This window comes from Pelobates fuscus, chromosome 4 (genome assembly GCF_036172605.1).
Source record: "Pelobates fuscus isolate aPelFus1 chromosome 4, aPelFus1.pri, whole genome shotgun sequence".
NCBI classification, from domain to species: Eukaryota; Metazoa; Chordata; class Amphibia; order Anura; family Pelobatidae; genus Pelobates; species Pelobates fuscus.
The window spans coordinates 36,016,616-36,039,550 of NC_086320.1; positions in this window are offsets into that span (position 1 = coordinate 36,016,616).

A 22,935-nucleotide genomic window follows, 5' to 3' on the forward strand; every position below is an offset into this window, starting at 1 on the left:
CAGTAGGTTCCCCCCCCCTTATCCTTATTTACTGAATATTCCCCTGTATAACAATGTTTGGCATTTAGTGAATATTCCCTATTCTGCTCTGTGTCAGTGTGTATCAGGGTCCCCGAGGACAGGTGTCAATCCATATCTGCCAAGTGACCCTATGAAGGGGGAACAGTCCCTATTCTGCTCTGTGTCAGTGTGTATCAGGGTCTCTGAGGACAGGTGTCAATCCATATCTGCCAAGTGACCCTATGTAGGGGGAACAGTCCCTATTCTGCTCTGTTTCAGTGTGTATCAGGGATCCTTAGGATAGGTGTCAATCCAAATCTGCCAAGTGACCCTATGTAGGGGGAACAGTCCCTATTCTGCTCTGTGTCAGTTTGTATCAGGGATCCTTAGGATAGGTGTCAATCCATAACTGCCAAGTGACCCTATGTAGGGGGAACAGTCCCTATTCTGCTCTGTGTCAGTTTGTATCAGGGATCCTTAGGATAGGTGTCAATCCATAACTGCCAAGTGACCCTATGTAGGGGGAACAGTCCCTATTCTGCTCTGTGTCAGTGTGTATCAGGGTCTCTGAGGACAGGTGTCAATCCATATGTCAAGGTGTCAATATGTCATATGTCAGGTGTCAATCCATATCCATTGTGATTTAGGAATGTTAGGTGATTTATGCCCTTTATGGATTAAAACCAGGCTCTGCATCAACTGTGTAATTTTCCATGGGAGTTTTGCCATGGATCCCCCTCCGGCATGCCACAGTCTAGGTGTTAGTCCCCTTGAAACAACTTTTCCATCACTATTGTGGCCAGAAAGAGTCCCTGTGGGTTTTAAAATTCGCCTGCCCATTGAAGTCTATGGTGATTCGCCCGGTTCGCCTGTTCGCGAACGTTTGCGGAAGTTGCGTTTGCGAACCGAAAATGTTGTGTTCGCGACATCACTATAGGTGTGCAGGGAATTACTATAAAAAGCACATAGTCCAGCCAAAATTGTTATATTTGTTTTTGCTTTTCTATCTAACTTATTGATTAATCCTTCACTCTCTACAATCGCTCACGTATTAGCGGTATCTAGTCGGCAATCTTCTCCAGCATCTTCTCCAAGACATTGTTCTCTTCTTTAATCATTTTTTCTACATCATCTATCCACCAACGAGCTTCCAATTGTATTAGCTTCTGCAACTTGTTTTCCACAATTTCCAAAAGCTTAATCAAACTGTTCATACTGGCCTCTGGCACAGTCGCAGATAATTTATATTTTGTACTAACCAAAATAAAGTCATGTTCCAAATAGCTGTGGACTAATACACAAATTAACATTTTATTTTATTTGAGTTTCCATGAGAAACACAGATAAAGGTGTAGACAATCTTACATTTGTTTCTAAATTAATCTGTATACTATTTTACAATATTTCATTGCATCCATTATTTTTTATTTGTAATGTACGTGCTGCATTGTTGGGTTAAATTGAAGGTGATAATCCTTGAGGATTGGTTCTGCATCTTACTTTTTAAGTGCATTATTTAATTTTTTTTAAATTTGTTTGAAATACACTAACTGTTTCTTTATTTTGTTTTTTAAAGTTAGTTTTTTTTTGTGTTTTTTATTTTTTTATTTTGAATACTTTGTCATAAACACATTTAGACTGAAGAAAATAACTTTAAATGTAACACGTGTATAATTATGCAGATAGCTGTATGGAAAACGTTATATTTAAAATGATTTGATAATGTTAGGTAAATATTTACAGGGCAAATACAGTTAAGCGTTGACCTTTTTATTTGACAGAACTATGTAACAGAACTATGTAAAAGTCAAAACTTTACATTGGGAAACTCTACAGTTACTTGAAGTAAAACAGATTTCTTTAAGCAAAAGATAATACACAGTTTAAATAATGAAAATACAGTGTGTGTGTGTGTGTGTGTGTTTAATATTTTATGTTTTTTTTTTGTCCTTTTAATTATTACCTGTCACAGCATGTATATAGAAATATGTGTATAAAAACATGTAAATGGTCCAGTGTTTTCCACAATGTGTTACAGGATGTTTATAATTTTACAAAAGATCTCAGACAAAAAATAAATAAATAATGTTTTCTTTTACAAAAAAATAGGATTTAGTTTAAAAAGAAAAATAATTGCTATTTTGAGTTATTAATTAATTTGTTTATTTTTCTTTGGAGTGGGTCAGGGTGCAACATAGATTGCATATATATATATATATATATATATATATTTTTTTTAGAATGAAGCAGTTCTTGGAATGTTGAGACTTTTGTTAATTGTACGAGGCAAGGAAGGTGTAACTGCGTACTATATAATTAAGACTTTGTCAACAGTAGAAAGATGAAATACCAGGCTTTACGGTATCTATGGAGACAGTAGTCACCTAGGGATAGACTCACCTGTAGATGCTAAAATCGTTAGCGTGTGTGCTTCCCTTACAGGTATTATACTAAACTAGGGACTCGTTGATTAAGTCATGCATGTGTTTTCTCAGTAGCTGAAGAGGATTTGAATCAAACCGAACTGTGCTCAGGACTAAGCAGAAGCCAGTACAGAGTAGGTGAGTTAAAAGATTATATTTACTATACAATGCTCACAATATTCTTACTTGTTACGTATCTGTCTGTGCCTTGCAAGCAGTAACATTAAAATACATGTATTCACTGTGGGCCCCTGTATGTGGTTTTACAAATATGAGAATGAGATATTTTCAAGGGAAAAGATATCCAGGGAGAGATCACAGTCACCTTTATGCAGATTTACAAAGGGGGATAGAAGGCACTCATCGAATTGACAAAATAAATTATTGCTTTGTTGGGGAGGCATGTGCCCAATCTTGGGCTCTGTTGAGTTTGTCTATATATAAAGTCAAATACAGAGACACATGCACACACCACACTACATGTAGAGATAGTTGGTTATTCAAAGTGAATTTTAAATTTATAGATACAACAGCCAGACTGAAAGCATAGATGGCTTGGACAATTTTTCCAATGGCCGAAGAGGGACACTTTTTGGGATGTGTGTCTTGTGTGTCCAGGGGAAGAGAACTAAGGTTTGCTGTGAAACATTTTATATAACATCTGATAATATTTTTTTTATAAATAAAACAAGCAATTAAATCTATTATTAGCAGAAATCCGATTTGCTATATCTCGAACACAGAGTTTTATTGCTACACTCATACACCCTCCACATTACTGTGAGTTTTATTGCTGTGGAGCTCTGTGATACAATCATACACCCTCCACATTACTGTGAGTTTTATTGCTGTGGAGCTCTGTGATACAATCATACACCCTCCGCATTACTGTGAGTTTTATTGCTGTGGAGCTCTGTGATACAATCATACACCCTCCACATTACTGTGAGTTTTATAGCAGTGGAGTTTTTGATACAATCAAACACCCTCCACATTACTGTGACGTTTATTGCTGTGGAGTTCTGTGATACACTTATACACCCTCCACATTACTTGAGTTTTATTGCTGTGGAGCCCTATGATATAGTCATGCACACTGAACATTACTGTGAGTTGTATTGCTGTGGAGCCCTATGATATAGTCATGCACACTGAACATTACTGTGAGTTTTATTGCTGTGGAGCCCTATGATAGTCATGCACACTGAACATTACTGTGAGTTTTATTGCTGTGGAGCCCTATGATATAGTCATGCACACTGAACATTACTGTGAGTTTTATTTCTGCGGACCTCTGTAGTAAACTTACATACCACACGGCACACTACTGTGATTGCTGTGGAGCTCTGTCATATACTCATCAACATTGGCAAGTAGTGAGTGTTATTGCTGTGGTGTATTCATGCTTATTGTGCAGTATTGTGGGTTCTTTTGCTATGGGTGTCTGTAAAACACTTTTTTTTCCAGAAAGCTTTTATTGAATCATGGTGAGGTACATCGTCAATCAACAAGCAATGAGCAAGGTTGGCAGCAACCATTGTCAGGGTATAACAAAGTACATACTATAGGACACATAGTACATAATATAGGTATGAGTTAGAGGCACATTCCAGTGTCGTGTGACGCACAGCAGGTTGTTGTCTCATTTCTGAGGGGGAGACAATGCACTACGTTGGTAGGATTCGTTGTGGATTCGTTGCATAGTGTTAACTGCATGGGTGGGTTCATTAGACAGTCTTGTAGCACCCTTATGGCTTATAATGTACAACAAATTACAGCAAATTATTTTCCAGTCCTTATGGTCATGCAGAATACGGTAGGGTTGGGTGGCTACTAGCATCCTTGGTGGCCCGCAGGTGGCCAATCGGTCGGTTGCTCCTTAGCAGGTGGAGAGTCGGGGAGGGTAGTGGAGAGTTGTAGTGGTATTAAGTAGGATGGGGGGAGATCGCCACTTCTGAGGGGTTGTGTGGCATAGTCTGTCTGTCTGTGGTATCGGGTAGTGTGGTCTACCAGTGTGGGTGTATGTATGCCCTAACGAGAGTTGGGGAGAGGCTAGGGGGGGGGGGGTTGGCGAGAAGGTAAGGGAGTAAGAGAGAACCATGGTGAGAAACGGGGGAAAGAGGGAGGGGGGTGAGAGAGAGAAAAGGGGAGAGGCAGGTTGAGAGATGAAGAAGAAGAGTAAAAAGGAGAGGGGGAAGGGTTCGCTGGGTAGACTATAGGGTTTGTTCCCCCCCACTTCTCTGACCCCGCCTGTTGTGGTTGGTCTTCCGGGTGAGGAGGGGTCTGGAGGTGTTCCCAAGCTACATGGTGTCATGGCTTCCGAGGTGGGGTTGGTTCCGCCATTACAGGAAATTGTGGGTCTTGCTCCCGGTTTGGTTATTTTGTCGTCAGAGATGGTCTCCAGGGTGGGGTCCCTTGATATGTTCAAGAGGAATAATTGTTCTAGCTGGTCTTCTACTTCCGTTTTGAGCAGGGGGTCTTCCAGCAGTGATTCATTGAGTCTCCATACCCACTGTTTGTGGAAAGGCATGGGTGATGTGATTGTGATGATGGCCGGAGCGTGGTCTGACCAGGTCATTGGTGCTATTGTAGATGTGTAGGTCATCCAGATGGTGGTGGTTCATGAAAAAGTAGTCTATGCGAGAGTAGGAATTATGGGGTGGGGAGTAGTATGAGTAGTCTTTTTTGGTATGGTGCAGGATGCGCCAGCAGTCGGACATCTGAAATACGTGCAGGGTCGCCCTCATACCACAGAGAACGTGGTGCAGGAGGGCCGAGGTTCCTTTAGAAGTGTCCAGTTGGGGGCAGTGGTGTAATCTGGTTTTGTGCTGCCCTAGGCATGACAAAACTCAGGTGCCCCCCTGCCCCACACATTCACTGACAGGCACACATACACTAGCTAACAGACACATACATTCACTAACAGACATGCATACACACTCACTAACAGACACACTCACTAACAGACACACACACACTAACAGACACACACACACACTAACAGACACACACACTAACAGACACACACGCACACACTCACTAACAGACGCACACACTCACTAACAGACACACACACACACTAACAGACACACTAACAGACACACACACACACTAACAGACACACACACTCACTCACTAACAGACACACACACACACTAACACACTCACTCTGTGGCACGCGAGGGAGCTCACTAATCAGTGCTCCCTCACCAGCACCGCCCGCCTGCCTTGATTGTCAGTTAGCTGCTAGGCTAACAAGACATTTATCTGGGCATTTGGGGGCCGCTTTTTTTGCCACCACCTGGAAAGTGCCGCCCAAGGCAAATGCCTTGTTTGCCTCACGGCTAATATGTCCCTGGTCGCGGGTCCAGGGATGCGTTGATGTCCCCTCCTAGTATCAGGGTTCCTTCAATGAAGGATTCCAGTGCTGCGAAGGTCCTGATAAGGAAGGGCTTTTGGCCTCTGTTGGGGAGGTATACATTCGCAAATGTGAAGTGTGTGTGGTGTATTGTGCCCTTCAAGAAGAGATATCTTCCTTCTGGGTCCACGACTTCTGCTTCTTTCTGGAACGGGATGTCAGAAGAAAAGAGGATCGTTGTCCGCTTGGTTTTCAACTCCGAGTTAATGGCATGGTAGCCCAGTGGGTAGAGCTTGTTTGAGAATTGGGGGTGCTTGTGCATCATAAAATGTGTTTCTTGGAAAAAGGCGAGTGAGACATGTAGGGCTCTCAGCTCCCGTAGTGCCCTCGCTCATTTCTGTGGGGAGTTGAACCCCTTCGCATTGATCATATATAGCGAGAGGAAGTGCGGTGGCCGCTGTTTGGTGGGGGCAAGGGGGCGGCAAGAGGCGGCAGGCATATCAGAAGGGGGGGGTGGCATGCGGGATGATGGAAGGGAAAGAGGGAGGGGAGGGAGAGAGAAGAGAGGAGAGGGAAAAAGATCTCCCCCAGGGGGGTGGGGTGTGCGAGGTCTGAGAGTGATCCCTCAGATGCGCCCGGCCATCACCAAATAATTAGTCATAAAAAAATAATATGAAACATGACCCTTTAAGAGATAACCATGCAAATTGGTTTGGTATGTCTTGATCCTAATCAATAAATATATAGACCATTTAGAAGAGATGAGGATGTCCAGCGACGCTATAGCACAAAAACTCTGTGCTAGAAACCCGGAAGTGCCCTCTAGTGGCTGTCTAGTAGACAGCCACTAGAGGAGGAGTTAACCCTTCAAGGTAAATATTGCAGTTTATAAAAACTGCAATAATTGCAGTTGCAGGGTTAAGGGTAGTGGGAGTTGGCACCCAGACCATTCCAATGGGCAGAAGTGGTCTGGGTGCTTGGAGTGTCCCTTTAATGTTTTCCTCCATTGGCAAGACTGAGACGACCAAGATAATTTGCTGCATAAATATTTCACTTGTAAAGGAATAGTCTGAAGTGCTGGAAAGCTGGCGGACTCTGTTCGTGCAGACCTAGAAGGACTGTCTTGTGTTTCTGACCCATGGGAATCTTACAGCCTGCAACACACTGTCCACTGGGACCCTTCCTTACTGTTATGGCAGACACGTGTTGGAGTAATTATAGGTGTAACAGGGTGTTTTTAAGTTTCTGCGTCTGAGTGTCACCTCAGGGACATGACAGCTGTAGCCCTGCGCACTGCAAGCACAAATATTGCAGTAATATAGCACCTCAATAACACATTTGGCACGCAGAACCCATTACTACCAGATATGTACACATTGAGAAGTCCTGTACTGCACACATTCTAGGCTTTGCCAAAATGGACTGCGTGGAAAATATGGACACTGAGCACCTAGAAAATCTTTCCAGATTGAAAGCCCATTTCACCCAACAATCGGAGGTATGTCAGAGGGTGGGTGGGCTAAATATGTCAGTAATAACACTTCCCTATCACTATCACTGGCAATACCCAAAATTGCTCATACTCCCTTGAATAAGGCGGATAGTGCCGAAAAGTTGGGGAATATTATTTTTCGACATCTTCACCCTCTTCTCATGTGCTTTAACAAGTTTTATTTTCGGTATGTACATTTTGGTTCACACTTTGATACAGGTATCATAAGAATTGTCTTTCTATAGTTGTGGTTATATCATTCTATGTGTACATTTCTGATTGATCTTTTTTTTTTTTTATCTTATTCTTTGTTCTTAGTCAGTATTTGCATATTCTCTGTATATGTTTGACCACATTGATACTTTAATTAGACTGTATTGATACCTGTTATGTGTGCTCCTGTACAATAAAGTGTTTTGTAGTTTAGCTGGTTGTGCTCCTCTTTCTCTATTTTTTTAAAAAATTTTTTCCAAAATACATAAATGTTTATTTTCCTGATCTTTTTTTTTTTTTTTTTTCAATTTAAATTTTATTGAAATTTTTCTTTAAAACAACTTTACCATTGTATGTGTATTTGATTCGGATTATGTTTTTTAACACGGTTTAACAGAGTATGGTGTTAGTAGCATTATTTATAGAACTAGTATTGGATTACGTAGGTCATGGGAGCATTATTGCATACAGTAACAATATTACATGGGTAAACAATAGTACTTACGTAAAACATTATGTCACTAAGAAAACATTATGTATAGGTATATGCATGGGTGGTGCCGAGCAGGGGAGAGCTGAGCTGCTGCACCGGCTTGGTTCTAGTCCCGCTTGGCAAGTCTCTGAACTTTGAGGTGCCCAACTGAGTGCCTGGGTGTGTTAATGCTCGCTTCTTTGTTTCTCTGTGGAGGCTGTGCCTTGCAGCTCGAGGACATAGCCTGCTGTGGGGATTCGAGGGCGTTGTTGGTCGTAGACTCCCGGTCTCTTTTGGGTGTCCCTAGGGGTGCCTCTGTTGTGTTTGCCCATGTGCGGGTCGGGATTCCGAGCTTCTGCAGCAACGGTTCTGGGTCTTCTGCTGACGTCAGCGTTTCTGTCGTGTCTCTGTTGGTGATCACTAGGGATCCCCCCGGCCCCCAGCGGTATCGTATAGAGTGCTCCCTGAGCTGCCTGGCCGTGGAGGTAAGCTTCCTCCTCTCCTCTAGGGCAGAGAATGGTATGTCTGCATAGATAGAGATCGTCTGGTCTTTGTATAGTATCGATCCCTGTTCTCTGGAGCGCTTCATAACCGCCGCCTTCACTGCAATATCGCGGGTCATGGCAATTATGTCTCTGGGCGCGTCTTTTGGGGCTGCAGCTGATTTCCTCACTCTCAATGCGGAGGTGATAATGGGGCCGGAGGCACTGTCCTTAGTGCATATGGTGTCTATTAGGTCCCTCACAAAGGTGAGTATCGTCTCGTCAGGTATCTGTTCCGATATGCCCCTAAGGCGCAGGTTTTTTTGTCTGTGGCGTGTTTCCAGAGTAGTCACTTTTTGGGCCAGTTGTTGTACCTGAGAGGAGAGGCTGTCCATGCTGGTGTCAGTAGCTTGCATATGCTTGTTCCTGGAGGCCTCTCTGCTTTCCATCTCCTGCACTCTGTGGCGAATCTCTCCTATTTCTGCCTGGGCTGCTTGGAGGTCTTCCTTCCATACCTTTCGGAGGTCTGTCAGTAACCTCCTGATATCCCCTTTTGTGGAGGGTGTCGTGTCCTCGTCTGTTTCTGACCGCTCTGACTCCGAGCGGGGAGAGCTCATCGGGTCATCTTCTTCCTGGGAGGCCTCTGATGGCTCCGGCGTCCCATGCTCCTCCGGCGCCATTTTAGGCAGATGCCGCGCCGCCGGCCTCTCAAATGAGAGCCGAATATCTGGCTGCCGGGAAGTCTCTTGGAGGTGAGATTTTCTATGTTTGCGCCCCATGAATTCTATGCTTGGGGGGTGTCGTTTCGGTCGATGTGCTCGCTTGATTTGTGGCTTTTTTGTCTATATTTCTCCCGGCTCTAACGGAGCTTAAGGGAGATGCGTCCGTTCACTAGCGCTGTCGGCCACGCCCCCTTCCTGATCTTTTTTATAGACATTTTAGTTCCTCATCTACTGTACCATACTGAAATGTCTGATTATACTTTGATTTTTATGATTCCTCTTTCTCTATTTTATATTATTGCATTAGCACCCATATCTGTATTAACTGCTTTAATCTATTGCATATGGCTGACAATTGGGTGTGCCCACCAATCTTTTGTTAATAAATACCCAAAATAGGAACAGGATGGCCCAGAGAACATGTGCGTAGGTAGAGGATAAATGTGTATGGGCATAACCCTTACCCACGATAAACCCCAATCCTTTATTGCCCGAAATAAACAAACCACAGACTTGCTTGGAGAAAATAGGCCACAGCTTTATTAAAATATAAATATATAAATCTTTAAACTTCAACTTTATAACATAAAACATTCTATATACATAATTTACTCGGTAAATAAATATCCGTCACTGAGTACCACCTTGCCAACCAAAAAAAGCTACCCTCCCCCGTCGTTCCAACCAGCACAAGGACTTTTCCTGGGCCTTCCATTCTCGTAATGCTAACCACTAGCCGATTAATGGCTCAGTGGGCACGTCTGTTATCCAGTACCTGAGGTTAGGGGAGGGACAGCTACCCATCCACTTTCCACGGACTGGTGGTCCACCCCACAGTTGTCAGGGCCATATACCGCCACGTTGTGACAAGAACCAACATAGACAAACAAACATAAATAAGAAACAAATAAGAAGCAAACAAGGGGAGGGAGGGCGGGGAAGCTGTTCCCAACTGATAATTAAGATGACTGCTATCCTGCAAGCTACCTTCCTATTTTATACTGACACTGTATTTTCTATGAATGGACCAAATCTAGTGAAATTGACTGAATTACCACAGCATTGGCAATTCTCACATTTATATTATGTATTTATTTCTTGTTGGTTGCTGCAATTGTGGCTGAATATTGTTTCATTTATGGTTATTTTTGTGCCATCTTATTTATAGACGTATATATTGAATTCTCATATTTACTAAAGTCACATGCGGTCAGAATTCGGTCGGCCTGAGCAATTCTATAACATACATTGGATGAAAATCACTAACATCCACATCTGAACAAATGTACATTACTGGAATCAGAGATTAATCATGGCCACATGGTGACTGATGATAACCCACATGCATTTGGCAGGATACACTTCGCGAATTAGCATTCACTTGCTTTTTCCAAGTAAATGATATTTTGAAGAACTATTTGCCTATTAGCCCCGCTTGCAGCCAGTAGGTAAATAGTTTCATAAAAATAAACCCTCAGCAATGTGAGGGTTAAAATTAAAAAAAATTATAAATAAAAATCCCATGGGATCAATTTTGCTATAATGGTGGTAATGTACCCTCTGGCATGTGGGGGCATAGATACTAAACATTAAAAACTTATAACTGATCAGCCAGGAAGTTGAAGCCTCATCAACTTCCAGATTTATTCATTCGGGCACGATTTCAGCTGTCCGGTGGTGTGGGGCTCGTCCGAAATCTGGACCAAATGTAGGCTTGTCAGTCCCATTCGGACTTTATTATCAAAGGGGGATATTTAACAATAAATGAGACAATTACAAGAAAACTTACAGGAACAAAAGGGTTGAAGATGGCCCTGCTCAAACGAGCTTACAGTCTATAGGAGGTGGGGTATAAAGCGCAACAGGTAGCAATCAAACAAGGTGGAGTGAAGCAGAGCTGGAGGAGAGAATATAGTGCTGCCCTTTAGGAAAGAGCAAAGTGAGTGAATAACCCTGGATCAAGTTTATTCACTAAAATGAGAATTCAATCTAGCTCAGACAGTAGCGCTGCTACGGGAGGACCGCATGCCTCTGTGGGCGCAGCTTTAAAATGACATCCCTCAACATAGAGCAACATATCTGGCTGTCATAACGTCTGAAGACTGATTAGCTGTAAGCCCCAAATCACCATCCTTCGCTGCAACATGGCCTTTTCATTTTGAATACTGCAGCTGTAAGGTACAGACTGAGATGGAGAAGATATTCATCCATATTACTTTCATTTTGTTACTAGATTATTATACAATACCATTGTTACGTATAGTTTACTACTGTCATATTTTGTACTGGTTGTTACATGTAGTTATTAATAATCTGGCTGTTAGAATTTTGATTGGCAAATGTTAATTATAACAAATGGCTAGCCTGCTCCATCCCTCCTTGAAAATTGTAGAGACCTGCTAAATTCACAAGTGATAATACCATATCCGAATTTAGATAATCAGTACCATCTACCCCCTAGGGACCTCTTTACATACCTGAGGGTCAAAAAATATTTTACGTCATTCAAAGAATCGATGGTCGACCCTGAAAGCTATTTCCACGAGTCCTCTATAAAAATTTGCCAGCGGCTTAGACCAACATTTCTGAGACTACAGTAACTTCTGAAAATTACTGTACTCACAATAGTTTTGAGAAGTTACTGTTGTCTCAGAAATGTTGGGCTAAACCACTGGTGACTTTTTATAGAGGATTCGTGGAAATAGCTTCAAGGGGAAACTTACATTTATGGTACAATGGGAAAGGGACTTAAATAAAACCTTTATTACACTTGAGGACTGGAAAGAGGCACTACAGCATGTGCAGCACACTTTGCAGTGCCTTGGACACCTGTTAATGCGGTGGTATCTTGTTCCACAGCGCTGGGCAGCTATATACACCTTGGAGGACCCCCTCTGATTGGAGGTGTGAGCAGTCTGCGGGTACATTTGTACATGTGTTCCGGAAATGCCCCTTTCTTACACAAGACTGGAGTGACATACAATAAAAAAATCAGAGAATACCAATCACTCACTTTGCTTACTGCGGGAGGTGTCATCATGCACATTATCATGGCGGCAATCACCACAATAGCACAAAATTGGAAGAAACCACACTTGTCAGACATACCGGCAGTAAATGCTAGACTTTAAACAAATGTCACACAGATTCTCGGATAAAGAAAGGCGCTTCAAGAAGGTGTGGGATGTTTGGTTCAGGGAGTAGGCAGCAGAAGGTAGGGCAAGTGCTCACTGCGCGGTTCCCTGCCCCCTACTTTTTTCCCCCCTCTCTCCATCTTATCTCCAACAAACCTATCTATTGTATCTATATCATTCACTTTGCTATTTTAAAACTCTCTCTTCTTCTGATATACACATTCCATCTCCTGGCTCTGCTTGATTCGCTTGAAGGGAGCACTTAAAGTTCTAAGGTTCTTCTACTCTTGTTTCTATGACACGATGACAGTTTAACATGTGGAAGATTTGGGCAGTAAACGAATGTGCTGAGTCCTGCGTGACGCTTATATATTTCTGCATGTACCAGTCTGGCAAGGTTTTTATGATGTACAGAATGTGTCATGTGTTCACGTTCAAAATATTTCAATAAAAATTTATATATAGTTTAAAATGGCCAAAACAGAATAAAATGTAAAAATGTTATTCAACTCGGTTTTAGTGAATACATTTACAGGGTTACTCTCTATAGTGTGAATTTAACCTGAATTTCAAATTTAAACGGACACTATAGTCACCAGAACAACTACAGCTTAATGCAGTTGTTCTGATGAGTAAAAACAATTCAGGCATTTTCATGTCAACCAGGGCTGCCGAACAGGTAGATCCCCAGATGTTGTAGAACTACAACTCCCTTGATGCTTTGCTTGTCTTTAGAATGCATTTAGAATGACAAAGCATCATGGGAGTTGTAGTTCTACAACATCTGGGGGTGTACCTGTTTGGCAGCCCTGAGAAAACACTGCCCCCTAGGGACACCTCCAGTGGCCACTCCTCAGATGGCCACTGGAGGTGCTTCTTGGCAGTGCTCTATTAGGAGGTGCCGGTTGGCCAAAATTGTGTTTGGCCCCGCTCCCATCCCTCCCCTTGCCGATTTCAGCCAATCCAATGCTTTCCCTATTGGAAGCCAATAATGTGAGTTTTAACCCTTTGTAAGGTCGGGCAAGCCACCTAAATGGTGGTTTTAATACTATAGTTTCAGGGATACATGTTCGTGTTCCTGACCCTATAGTGTTCTTTAAGGTCAAAATAGCTGAAACATTCTCCAAGTCAGCTTTGCCTTCAGTTTGGATAATCTGGCCTTACATTTAAAAATGACTTTGAGTTCTCACTTTAGTATATAGCTCTGTATATAGTTCAGTATTGTTAATGTTATTTCGAGTCTCTTTTTTAGTGTATCTGCCGTGACACTTTGTCCTAATCTATAGACAGCAGAGCTGGAACATTGCTGACTTGGACAATTTTTCCGGATTGGCTTTTTTTTTGGCCTAAGATATAAATTCCACTTTAGAAAAACCCAAATACCCAATTCCGTTTTCATTTTGGCCTAAAATTTGAAATTCACCATGAAATCACTTTGAATTCTGACTTTACTGGATAACTCTGTTAATATCTTATTACCTCTATCCTCTTATACATTCGACTCACAGCCTCACTGCAAATTCTACCTTACGTTTAGCGCTTGGTTCTATTTCAAGAGATAAACCTAATATACACGGCTTTGGTAATTGGATTGCGGCTCTCTCATTGACTTCAGTTACAAGATATCTTCTTATCCCCAGTGATCGAATCTAGCCCCTAGATGTGTCAGGTAATGAGTTCACTTTATCTCTCCAGTCACTGCCATCAATAAACCTGCTGGGATCTTATCACTAAACAGTCAACCAGAACTTGTGACGGGATTGGGAATAATTTTTCCATTTCAAATAATTTAGTCTAAATGTTCACTCACAGTATATAACAACTCAGTGCCTATTGATTGAATGCACTGATCAGTGGCGTACATACCGGGGTCGCAGGGGTCGCAGCTGCGACCGGGCCCGGCCCACCAGGGGGACCGGCCGCCCTGCGACCCAGGTATGTACCCACAGGGCCAGCCTCTTCTGCTGGGGGGCCCAAGAGCCGGCCACCTCCGGGCCCCCCGAGGCTGGCCCTGCTGTCACCCGGCTGGCGGGCGCGCGAGGGAGCACTGTCCCCTGGGTGCTCCCTCTTCAGCTCCCTCGCGCACCGCACTGAAACCGGAGCCGGAAGATGACGTCATCTTCCGGCTCCGGCATCAGTACGCGGCGCGCGAGGGAGCTGAAGAGGGAGCACTCAGGGGACAGTGCTCCCTCGCGCGCCCGCCAGCCGGGTGACAGCAGGGCCACCAACACCACTGGACCCCAGGGAATCCCCCCTAGCTCTCCCACAGGTAAGGAGGCTGGGGGGATTAAATTAAAAAAACAAACAAAAAAAAAACGTGTGAGTGTGTTAGTGTGAGTGAGTGTGTTAGTGAGTGTGTTAGTGAGTGTGTTAGTGAGTGTGTTAGTGTGAGTGAGTGTGTTAGTGAGTGTGTTAGTGAGTGTGTTAGTGAGTGTGTTAGTGTGAGTGAGTGTGTTAGTGTGAGTGTGTTAGTGTGAGTGAGTGTGTTAGTGTGAGTGAGTGTGTTAGTGTGAGTGAGTGTGTTAGTGAGTGTTAGTGTGAGTGAGTGTGTTAGTGAGTGTGTTAGTGTGAGTGATTGTGTTAGTGTGAGTGACTGTGTTAGTGTTAGTGAGTGTGTTAGTGTGAGTGAGTGTGTTAGTGTGAGTGAGGGTTAGTGTGAGTGTTAGTGTGAGTGAGTGTTAGTGAGTGTGTTAGTGTGAGTGAGTGTGTTAGTGTGAGTGAGTGTGTTAGTGAGTGTGTTAGTGTGAGTGAGTGTGTTAGTGAGTGTGTTAGTGTGAGTGATTGTGTTAGTGTTAGTGAGTGTGTTAGTGTGAGTGATTGTGTTAGTGTGAGTGTGTTAGTGTGAGTGATTGTGTTACTGTTAGTGTGAGTGATTGTGTTAGTGTGAGTGATTGTGTTAGTGTGAGTGTGTTAGTGTGAGTGATTGTGTTAGTGAGTGTTAGTGTTAGTGAGTGTGTTAGTGTGAGTGATTGTGTTAGTGTGAGTGTGTTAGTGTGAGTGATTGTGTTACTGTTAGTGTGAGTGATTGTGTTAGTGTGTGATTGTGTTAGTGTGAGTGTGTTAGTGAGTGTTAGTGTTAGTGAGTGTGTTAGTGTGAGTGTGTTAGTGAGTGTGTTAGTGTTAGTGAGTGTGTTAGTGTTAGTGAGTGTGTTAGTTAGTGTGAGTGTTAGTGCGTTAGTGAGTGCGTTAGTGTGTGTTAGTGTTAGTGAGTGTGTTAGTGTGTGTGTGTGTTAGTGAGTGTGTGTGTCTGTCACTGAGTGTGTGTCTGTCAGTAAATGTGTGCATCTGTTCATGAGAGTGTGTGTGTGTCTAAAGCACTTACCTTTCTCCAGCGCCGGGCTCCCTTGGCGCTGGGGATCTCTCCGTCCCGATCCGCCTCTCAGCTCCGAATGCACATGCGTGGCAAGAGCCACGCGCGCATTCAAACCGCCCATAGGAAAGCATTACTCAATGCTTTCCTATGGACGTTCAGCGTCTTCTCACTGTGATTTTCACAGTGAGAATCACAGAAAATCCTCTAGCGGCTGTCAATGAGACAGCCACTAGAGGCTGGATTAACCCTCAGTGAAACATAGCAGTTTCTCCGAAACTGCTATGTTTTCAGCTGCAGGGTTAAAACTAGAGAGACCTGGCACCCAGACCACTTCATTGAGCTGATTTGATCTGGGTGTCTGTAGTGGTCCTTTAAGTGTATGTGTTTATGCATGCACTGGCGTACATACCGCGGTCGCACGGTTCGCAGCCCTGCGACCAGGTGCCCGCCGCCATGTGTTGCGGCCCCAGCCCGCGCAGAGTAAGCGCAGGGGGGGGGGGGGGGGCCCACGGATCAGTTTTCGCACCGGGGCCCCATGGGTTGTGTGTACGCCACTGGCACTGATTATATAGATTTAAAAAATTAATTACAGCAATTTTCTGCTTTGCAACCACACCTCTAAAAGGTCCAATACTGGATACACGTGAACGCTAGATATACATGTGGATACAATGCATTTATGTTTTACATAGCACTAATGCTAGTACAAAGCCCTTTTTATTTATGTGCTTATTACTTACTTATGTAGCACTTTACAGGTTACATTACAGTAGTTATACTTTGTATGTATATTTTATTTATATAGCACCAGGCGTTGTACTTAGAACTTTGCAGGTTACATTAGAGTAGTTATACTTTGTATGTATATTTTATTTATATAGCACTAGACGTTCTACTTAGCACTCTACAGCTTACATCACGGTAGAGGGAGACAGTGGAGGGTAGACATGTGCAATTCGTTTCGGTCCGAATACGAATTCGGCCGAATTTCGGGCAATTCGGACATCCGGGTGTTCCACGAATGTCCGAATAGCTGTATTGCCGAATTGTCGAAGTCCCGAAGTTCCGTAATTACCAAATTTCCGAAGTGTCGAAGTGTCAAAGTGCTGAAGTTCAAAAGTTGCCGAAGTTCCGAAGTGTTGAAGTGCCAAAGTTCCGAAGCACAGTATTGCCTAAGTACTAATATACTTACCCAGTGGAAGAAGAAGAATTTTACACTGTATACAAGTTTAAATAAAAAGTATACAAACATAGCCAGGATTCAGCTGTAAGCATTTGCAACAATTCGAACAATCAAGTAACACACTTTCATATAAAATATAAGTTACTTAGCCAGTCAATGGAATGACAGGAATGAATAAGTAGATAACTCCCTAATTCCCACGGCATTAGGGAGCTATCTACTAAAAGGCTGAAAGACCTAAATTGGTCTTTCACACATATTTACTAATACTAAGTAAAGATCACTTAGTATTAGTAAATTCTGCCCCTACTCGATATACCGCGAGTAGGGGCATGTCTATTAAACAGTGAGCAGCCTGTGGTTCCCCCCTCCTGAGCCCCCACCCCTGAACGGCGGGTGTGGCCCCTAAAGTAAAATTAGTGGGGGGACCTATTGTCCTCCCCCCCGGCCCCCACCCATGAGCAGTGGGTGGGGGCCCTAAATTCGAATAGGGGGGACCTATTGTCCTCCCCCCTGGTCCCCACCTGTGAGCGGTGGATGGGGGCCCTAAATAAAAATTGGGGGGGACCCTAATGTTTTCCCCCCTGGCCCCAACCCGTGAGCGGTGGGTGGCGGCCCTAAATAAAAATTGGGGGGGGGGACCTAATGTCCTCCCCCCTGGCCCCCACCCCTGAGCGGTAGGTGGGGCCCTAAATACCAATTAGTGGGGGAACTATTGTCCTCCCCCCTGGCCCCCACCCCTTGGCGGCGGGTGGGGGCCCTAAATCAAAATGTAACCCCCTCCCCAGGTGACTAGGGATCCCCAAACACCTAGTCACCAGCCTCCCCCAAAAAATTAACCCCTACCTACTCCCCTCACTCTAAAAATAATGCGGGGGGGGGGGGGGGGACCTTTAACTAAGTACCTGTAAAAATAAAATAAAACTTACCATTTGATGTTTTCTTTCTTCTAAAATCTTCTTTTTTCAGCCCCCAAAAAGGCCAAATAAAAATCCATAATAACCGCTGCAAAAAAACAAGCGCATAAAAAAAAAAATCCATCTTCACCCATGGAGGGCTCCGCGCAGACTAAGCTCGCAGGGTGGGGAAAAGTCTTATAAAGCCTTGCCCAGCCCTGCAATTAGGCTCAGAGCACTCTGATTGGTGGGTTTAAGCCATCCAATCAGAGTGCTCTGACAGGTAAATGAAGAGACTGACAGGTAAGTCTCTACATTTACCTGTCACAGCACTCTGATTGGTTGGCTTGAAATCCACCAATCAGAGTGCTCTGTGTCATTTTACACAGCGTGGGAAAGTTCTTTGGAATTTTCCCACGCTGTGTAATTTGACTCATAACACTCTGATTGGTTACTTAATACACCAATCAGAGTGTTATGAGTCATGAGTGGGAGCTCAGGAGGGCTGCTCACTGTTTAATAGACATGCCCCTACTCGCAGTATAGCGAGTAGGGGCATCATTTACTAATACTAAGTAATTTTTACTTAGTATTAGTAAATTTGGCTGAAAGACCAATTTAGGTCTTTTAGCCTTTTGGTAGATAACTCCCTAATACCGTGGGAATTAGGGAGTTATCTACTAAGCGGCTCCAATAGAAGGTCCAAATTCCGAAGTTCTGAAGTGCCGAAGTTTCGAAGTGCCAAAGTTGCCGAAGGGTTGAAGTGCCGAAGTTCCAAAGTGTCGAAATGCCGATGTGCCGAAGTTGCCGAAGTTCTAAAGTGTTGAAGAGCCGAAGTGCCGAATTGCCGAAGTCCCGATTTTCGGAATGCCGAACCGAAAATTTTCCACATGCACATGCCTAGTGGAGGGCTGGATACAAACTGCCAAATTAATGCCAAACCAGCACATTTTTACATCACACTTTACTACCTTTCTTAATTTTATTTAAAATGTGTTATACTTGAATTCAATAACAGCAAACTAATATAAATACATATAGCACCCAACACTAAGTAGCAGTCCAAGGGGCAAATGCAGCATGTCTGCCAACAAACATTCCCTGCCCACCTTTCAGGACAGAGGTGGGTAGAGAAGACCTTCAACAAGGTGGGTCCGGCCATCAAGATGGGCATGTCTGTCTGTAAAGGGGCAGGACCAGCATAGGGTCGCCATGCTGAGACCATGTACAGAAAGCTGATGTAGCACTCCATGCATGGTCCCAGTTCCTCTGACATATTTATATCTCCAGGCAGATTTTAACATGCGGAAAAGGTCCCTGGAGCCTATTGTTGCCAAGTACGGGACTGTCCTGGCAAATTCGGGACTGTTTTCATCTATGCATGATGGCAATCCCCTGGAAGTGCAGTAGGTATTCGGTGCATGGCAATTTTATTTATTTAGCATTAACAGGTGTTCTTAGCACGTTACAGGTTACATTACAGTGGAGGGAGACACAGTACATTGTATGTATATTGATGTTATTATTTTGGGCTGTTTCAGTTATTGATTGCACATGGACAGATGGCCCCAAACAACTGCTCACAATAAACCAGTTACTGTAACTGCGAGGGAATCCCTGGGAAAAAGAGTCATGGAGATATTTTACTATCTAAAAAGGTTATCAGCCACTGTTTTGTGAATAGATTTCAAACAGGGTTATTCACTAAAGTAAGAATTGCTGTGAATTCTAGGTGAATTCCATTTAGGCTGAGATAGCCGAATTAGAGAAATTCTCCCAGTCAGCTCTGTTTTCAGTTTTGCTTTTTTGGCCTTAAATTCACTTTGAATTCACTTTCCATTATTGATTATTCTTTAGTGCAGAGTTTCCCAATTGGGATTATGCAGAGATTTGCCTATCGGGTGGCCCAGGCACTTAGGGCCACCCGATGGGTATCGCTGAACAGGGGCAACCAACTGCTGCCTTTATCAAGGGTGTCTCTTGATAAAGGCAGCAGTTGGTTGCCGAAACGTTGGAAATTGTTGTGGCTCGTGTTTCTGTCCTAGGGCTATGTGAAGTTCTGCTGGTATTGTACTATTTACTATTGTATTTGCCCATGCTATTGTCATTTTGTTTACTCATTTTTGTATTATTTCTATGTGGTACTGTTTTTGTACATAATAAATTGATTTTTTTTTTACTCGCAGTGGTTATAGTGTGCATTCTGTAGTTTATGACTATTTGGATACTTTCAACATGTGAGGGAGTGTTTATATGGGTTTGCACCTTTCTTTTTTGATGTATTTTGTCTCTCCATGTGCTTCTTTTTTTATAAATGTTTGTGTATGTGTCACTGTGTGTATCTGTATGTCAGTGTGTATCCATGTGTATGCGCCAGTGTTTATCTGTGTGTCAGTGTATCTGTCAGTGTGTGTATGTGCCAATGTGTGTATCTGTGTGTCAGTGTATGTCAGTGTGTGTATCTGAGTGTGTGTCTGTGTATCTGTGTGCATGTGCCAGTGTATCTGTCAGTGTTGGTATTGTGCTAGTGTGTGTATCTTTGTGCCAGTGTGTATATGTGTGTCAATGTGTGTTTTTGTCTGAGTGTCAGCGGCATCTCTAGGGGGTGGGCCCTCCCCCTACTATATCATGCAGTGCCCCCTCGTGTGCCCCCCCCCAAATAAAAAGCACTGAGCTTCCCATCACAAGCTGCAACAGTGCACAGAGGTGGGTGGTCTGTCGGGACCTCCATCTTTCTTTTAAGAATTCCCAACTGCAGCCAAAGGGGGCACTGTGGAGAAGAAGCTCAGCTCTGCACAGATGGGTGGAAGGAGGCATTCAGGCAGCTGCTGATAAGTGTGAGTCAGTGTGTGTGTGTGTCTGTGTGTGTGTGTGTGTGGGGGGGGGGGGTCAGTCTATGTAAGGTAGGGTTCAGTCTTTGTGTGTGTATAGGTAAGCCTGTGTGGGGGATGGGGATTCAGTCTGTGTGTGTGTGTGTGTATGGGTCAGTCTGGTTGTGGAGGGGGGTTCAGTCTGTGTGTGTGTATGGGTCAGTCTCTGTCTGGGGTAGCGTAGTCAGTGTGTATAATTCAGTCTGTGTGGGGGGGCAGTATGTGTGGGGAGGTCAGTCTGTGTGTGTGTGTGTGTGTATGGGTCAGTCTGTGTGTGTGTATGGGTCAGTCTGTGTGTGTGTGTTTGGGTCAGTCTGTTTGTGGGGGGGGCAGTCTGTGTGTGTGTGTGTGTGTGTGTGTGTGTGTGTGAGTCAGTCTGTCGGGGGGGCAGTCTGTGTGTGTGTGGATGGGTCAGTCAGTGTTGGGGAGCAGTCTGTGTGTATGTGTATGGGTCAGTCTGTGGGCCAGTGGCGTCTCCAGGATTCATACTTAGCAGGGGGCATAGAAGGGTCCAGGGACAAAAGTAGGGGGACAGTTATAAAATGTATTTATATGTTTGTGTGGAGCTCTCTCTCTCTATATATATATATATAAATATACACACACATACATACACAGGGCTTGACAAATTCCAGACGCCAGGTCACCATGGCGACTATACATTTCCCCCTTGCATTTGTCAGCCCTTTGCTAAGCCGCGCAGGAAACATTAAAGCTGGCCGCTGCGGGGGGCATGGCGGCGGCGTGCGTGGGAGCAGTATCCTTCCTGCAATTCCTCTCTGCTCCCTTGCACGCTGTTTAGTGACATGATGTCACCCCGGCCCTGGCATCACTACAGAGAGCGTGCAGGGGAGCAGAGAGAAACTGTAGACAGTACACACTCACAGACAGTGAACCCCCCCACAGTACACTCCCACCCACACAGAGTAAACCTTTGCATAAATACACAATGCACCTCTCACACACTTCATCCCACACATCATCTCTTCACCCACAAACACACTTCATCCCCACATACATTCACCCCCACACACACATACATACTTCACCCCATTACACACTGAATCTCATATATATATATATATACATACACACTACAGCTTCTTGATAAGCACACAATGCAACCCCAATACACATACACTCACAATGCAGCCCCTAGATGCACACACACACACACTTTACTGGCCCTTTCAGCACACACACGCTCTCAAAAGCTCCTATACGTGAGAACATGCTCACACTACAGCCCCTAGTCACACATAGTACACCATAAACAGACTCCTCTATACACACACTTCACCACAGCCCCTTCTAAACACCATGGAAAATAATCTTGCATCTCCTGAAAACATTTTCTAGTTTACGTGAAAAGAGGTCTTGCCTGTTATAAGGAAAGTGCAACGGTGGAACTATAGGCAGTGCTGGTGCCCATCAAATGGCCCGTGCAATTAGGGCCACCTGATGGGCATGTGCCTTCTGGGGCCCAAAACAATTTTTGCACCAAGGCCCACTCTACGTTAGTTCCGCCACTGTGCAGCAGCTTCCCCGGCACACAAGTTCTGCCCCTGCATGGAAGATCATCCAAGCAAGCTCCACCCCTCACACAAGCTCCATCTCCACTCTCTACCAGAGGACCTTGCTGCAGAAAGAGGCCTGAAAATGGCCTTCAAGTTCTCCCACAGCCACAGCCTCCGGATCTTGTATGTGTATGTGCCTGCTAGTGAGTGAGCCTGTGTGTGTGTCAGTGAGCTTGTCTGTAGTGAGCTTGTGTGTGTTTCCGTGAACATGTCTATAGTGAGCATGTGTGTTAGTGAGCTTGTCTGTAGTGAGCATGTGTGTGTGAATCAGGGAGCTTGTCTGTAGTGAGCTTGGGTGTGTATCAGTGAGCTTGTGTGTGTCAGTGAGCTTGGCACAGTGTTGGAAAAAAGATATGTAAAAAACACCTTTCTCATGCGATCGGAGGAGGCAGGTACCTAAACAGACACTCACTGACCAGCATACAATCTCTGACTGAGACACACACTGACAGACACACACACTCATTTTGACAGACATACACCGACAGTCACACTCTCCGAGACACAGACTGACTGAGACATTTCTAGTCACCATGGTGACCTGGTGCCTGGGCTTTGTCGAACCCTGCGTATGTATGTATGTGTGTGTGTATATATATACACACACACATATACACATTTTAGAATTGCCCCCTACTTTTGTCCCTGTCCCAACATGTGCCCCCCTAAATATGAAACCTGGAGATGCCTCTGCTGTGTGTATCTGTGTTCCAGTGTATCTGTCCGTGTCTATCAGTGTTTGCATGTGCTAGTGTGTATCTGTGGGTAAAGGTGTTTGTATTTGTGTCAATGTGTGTTTC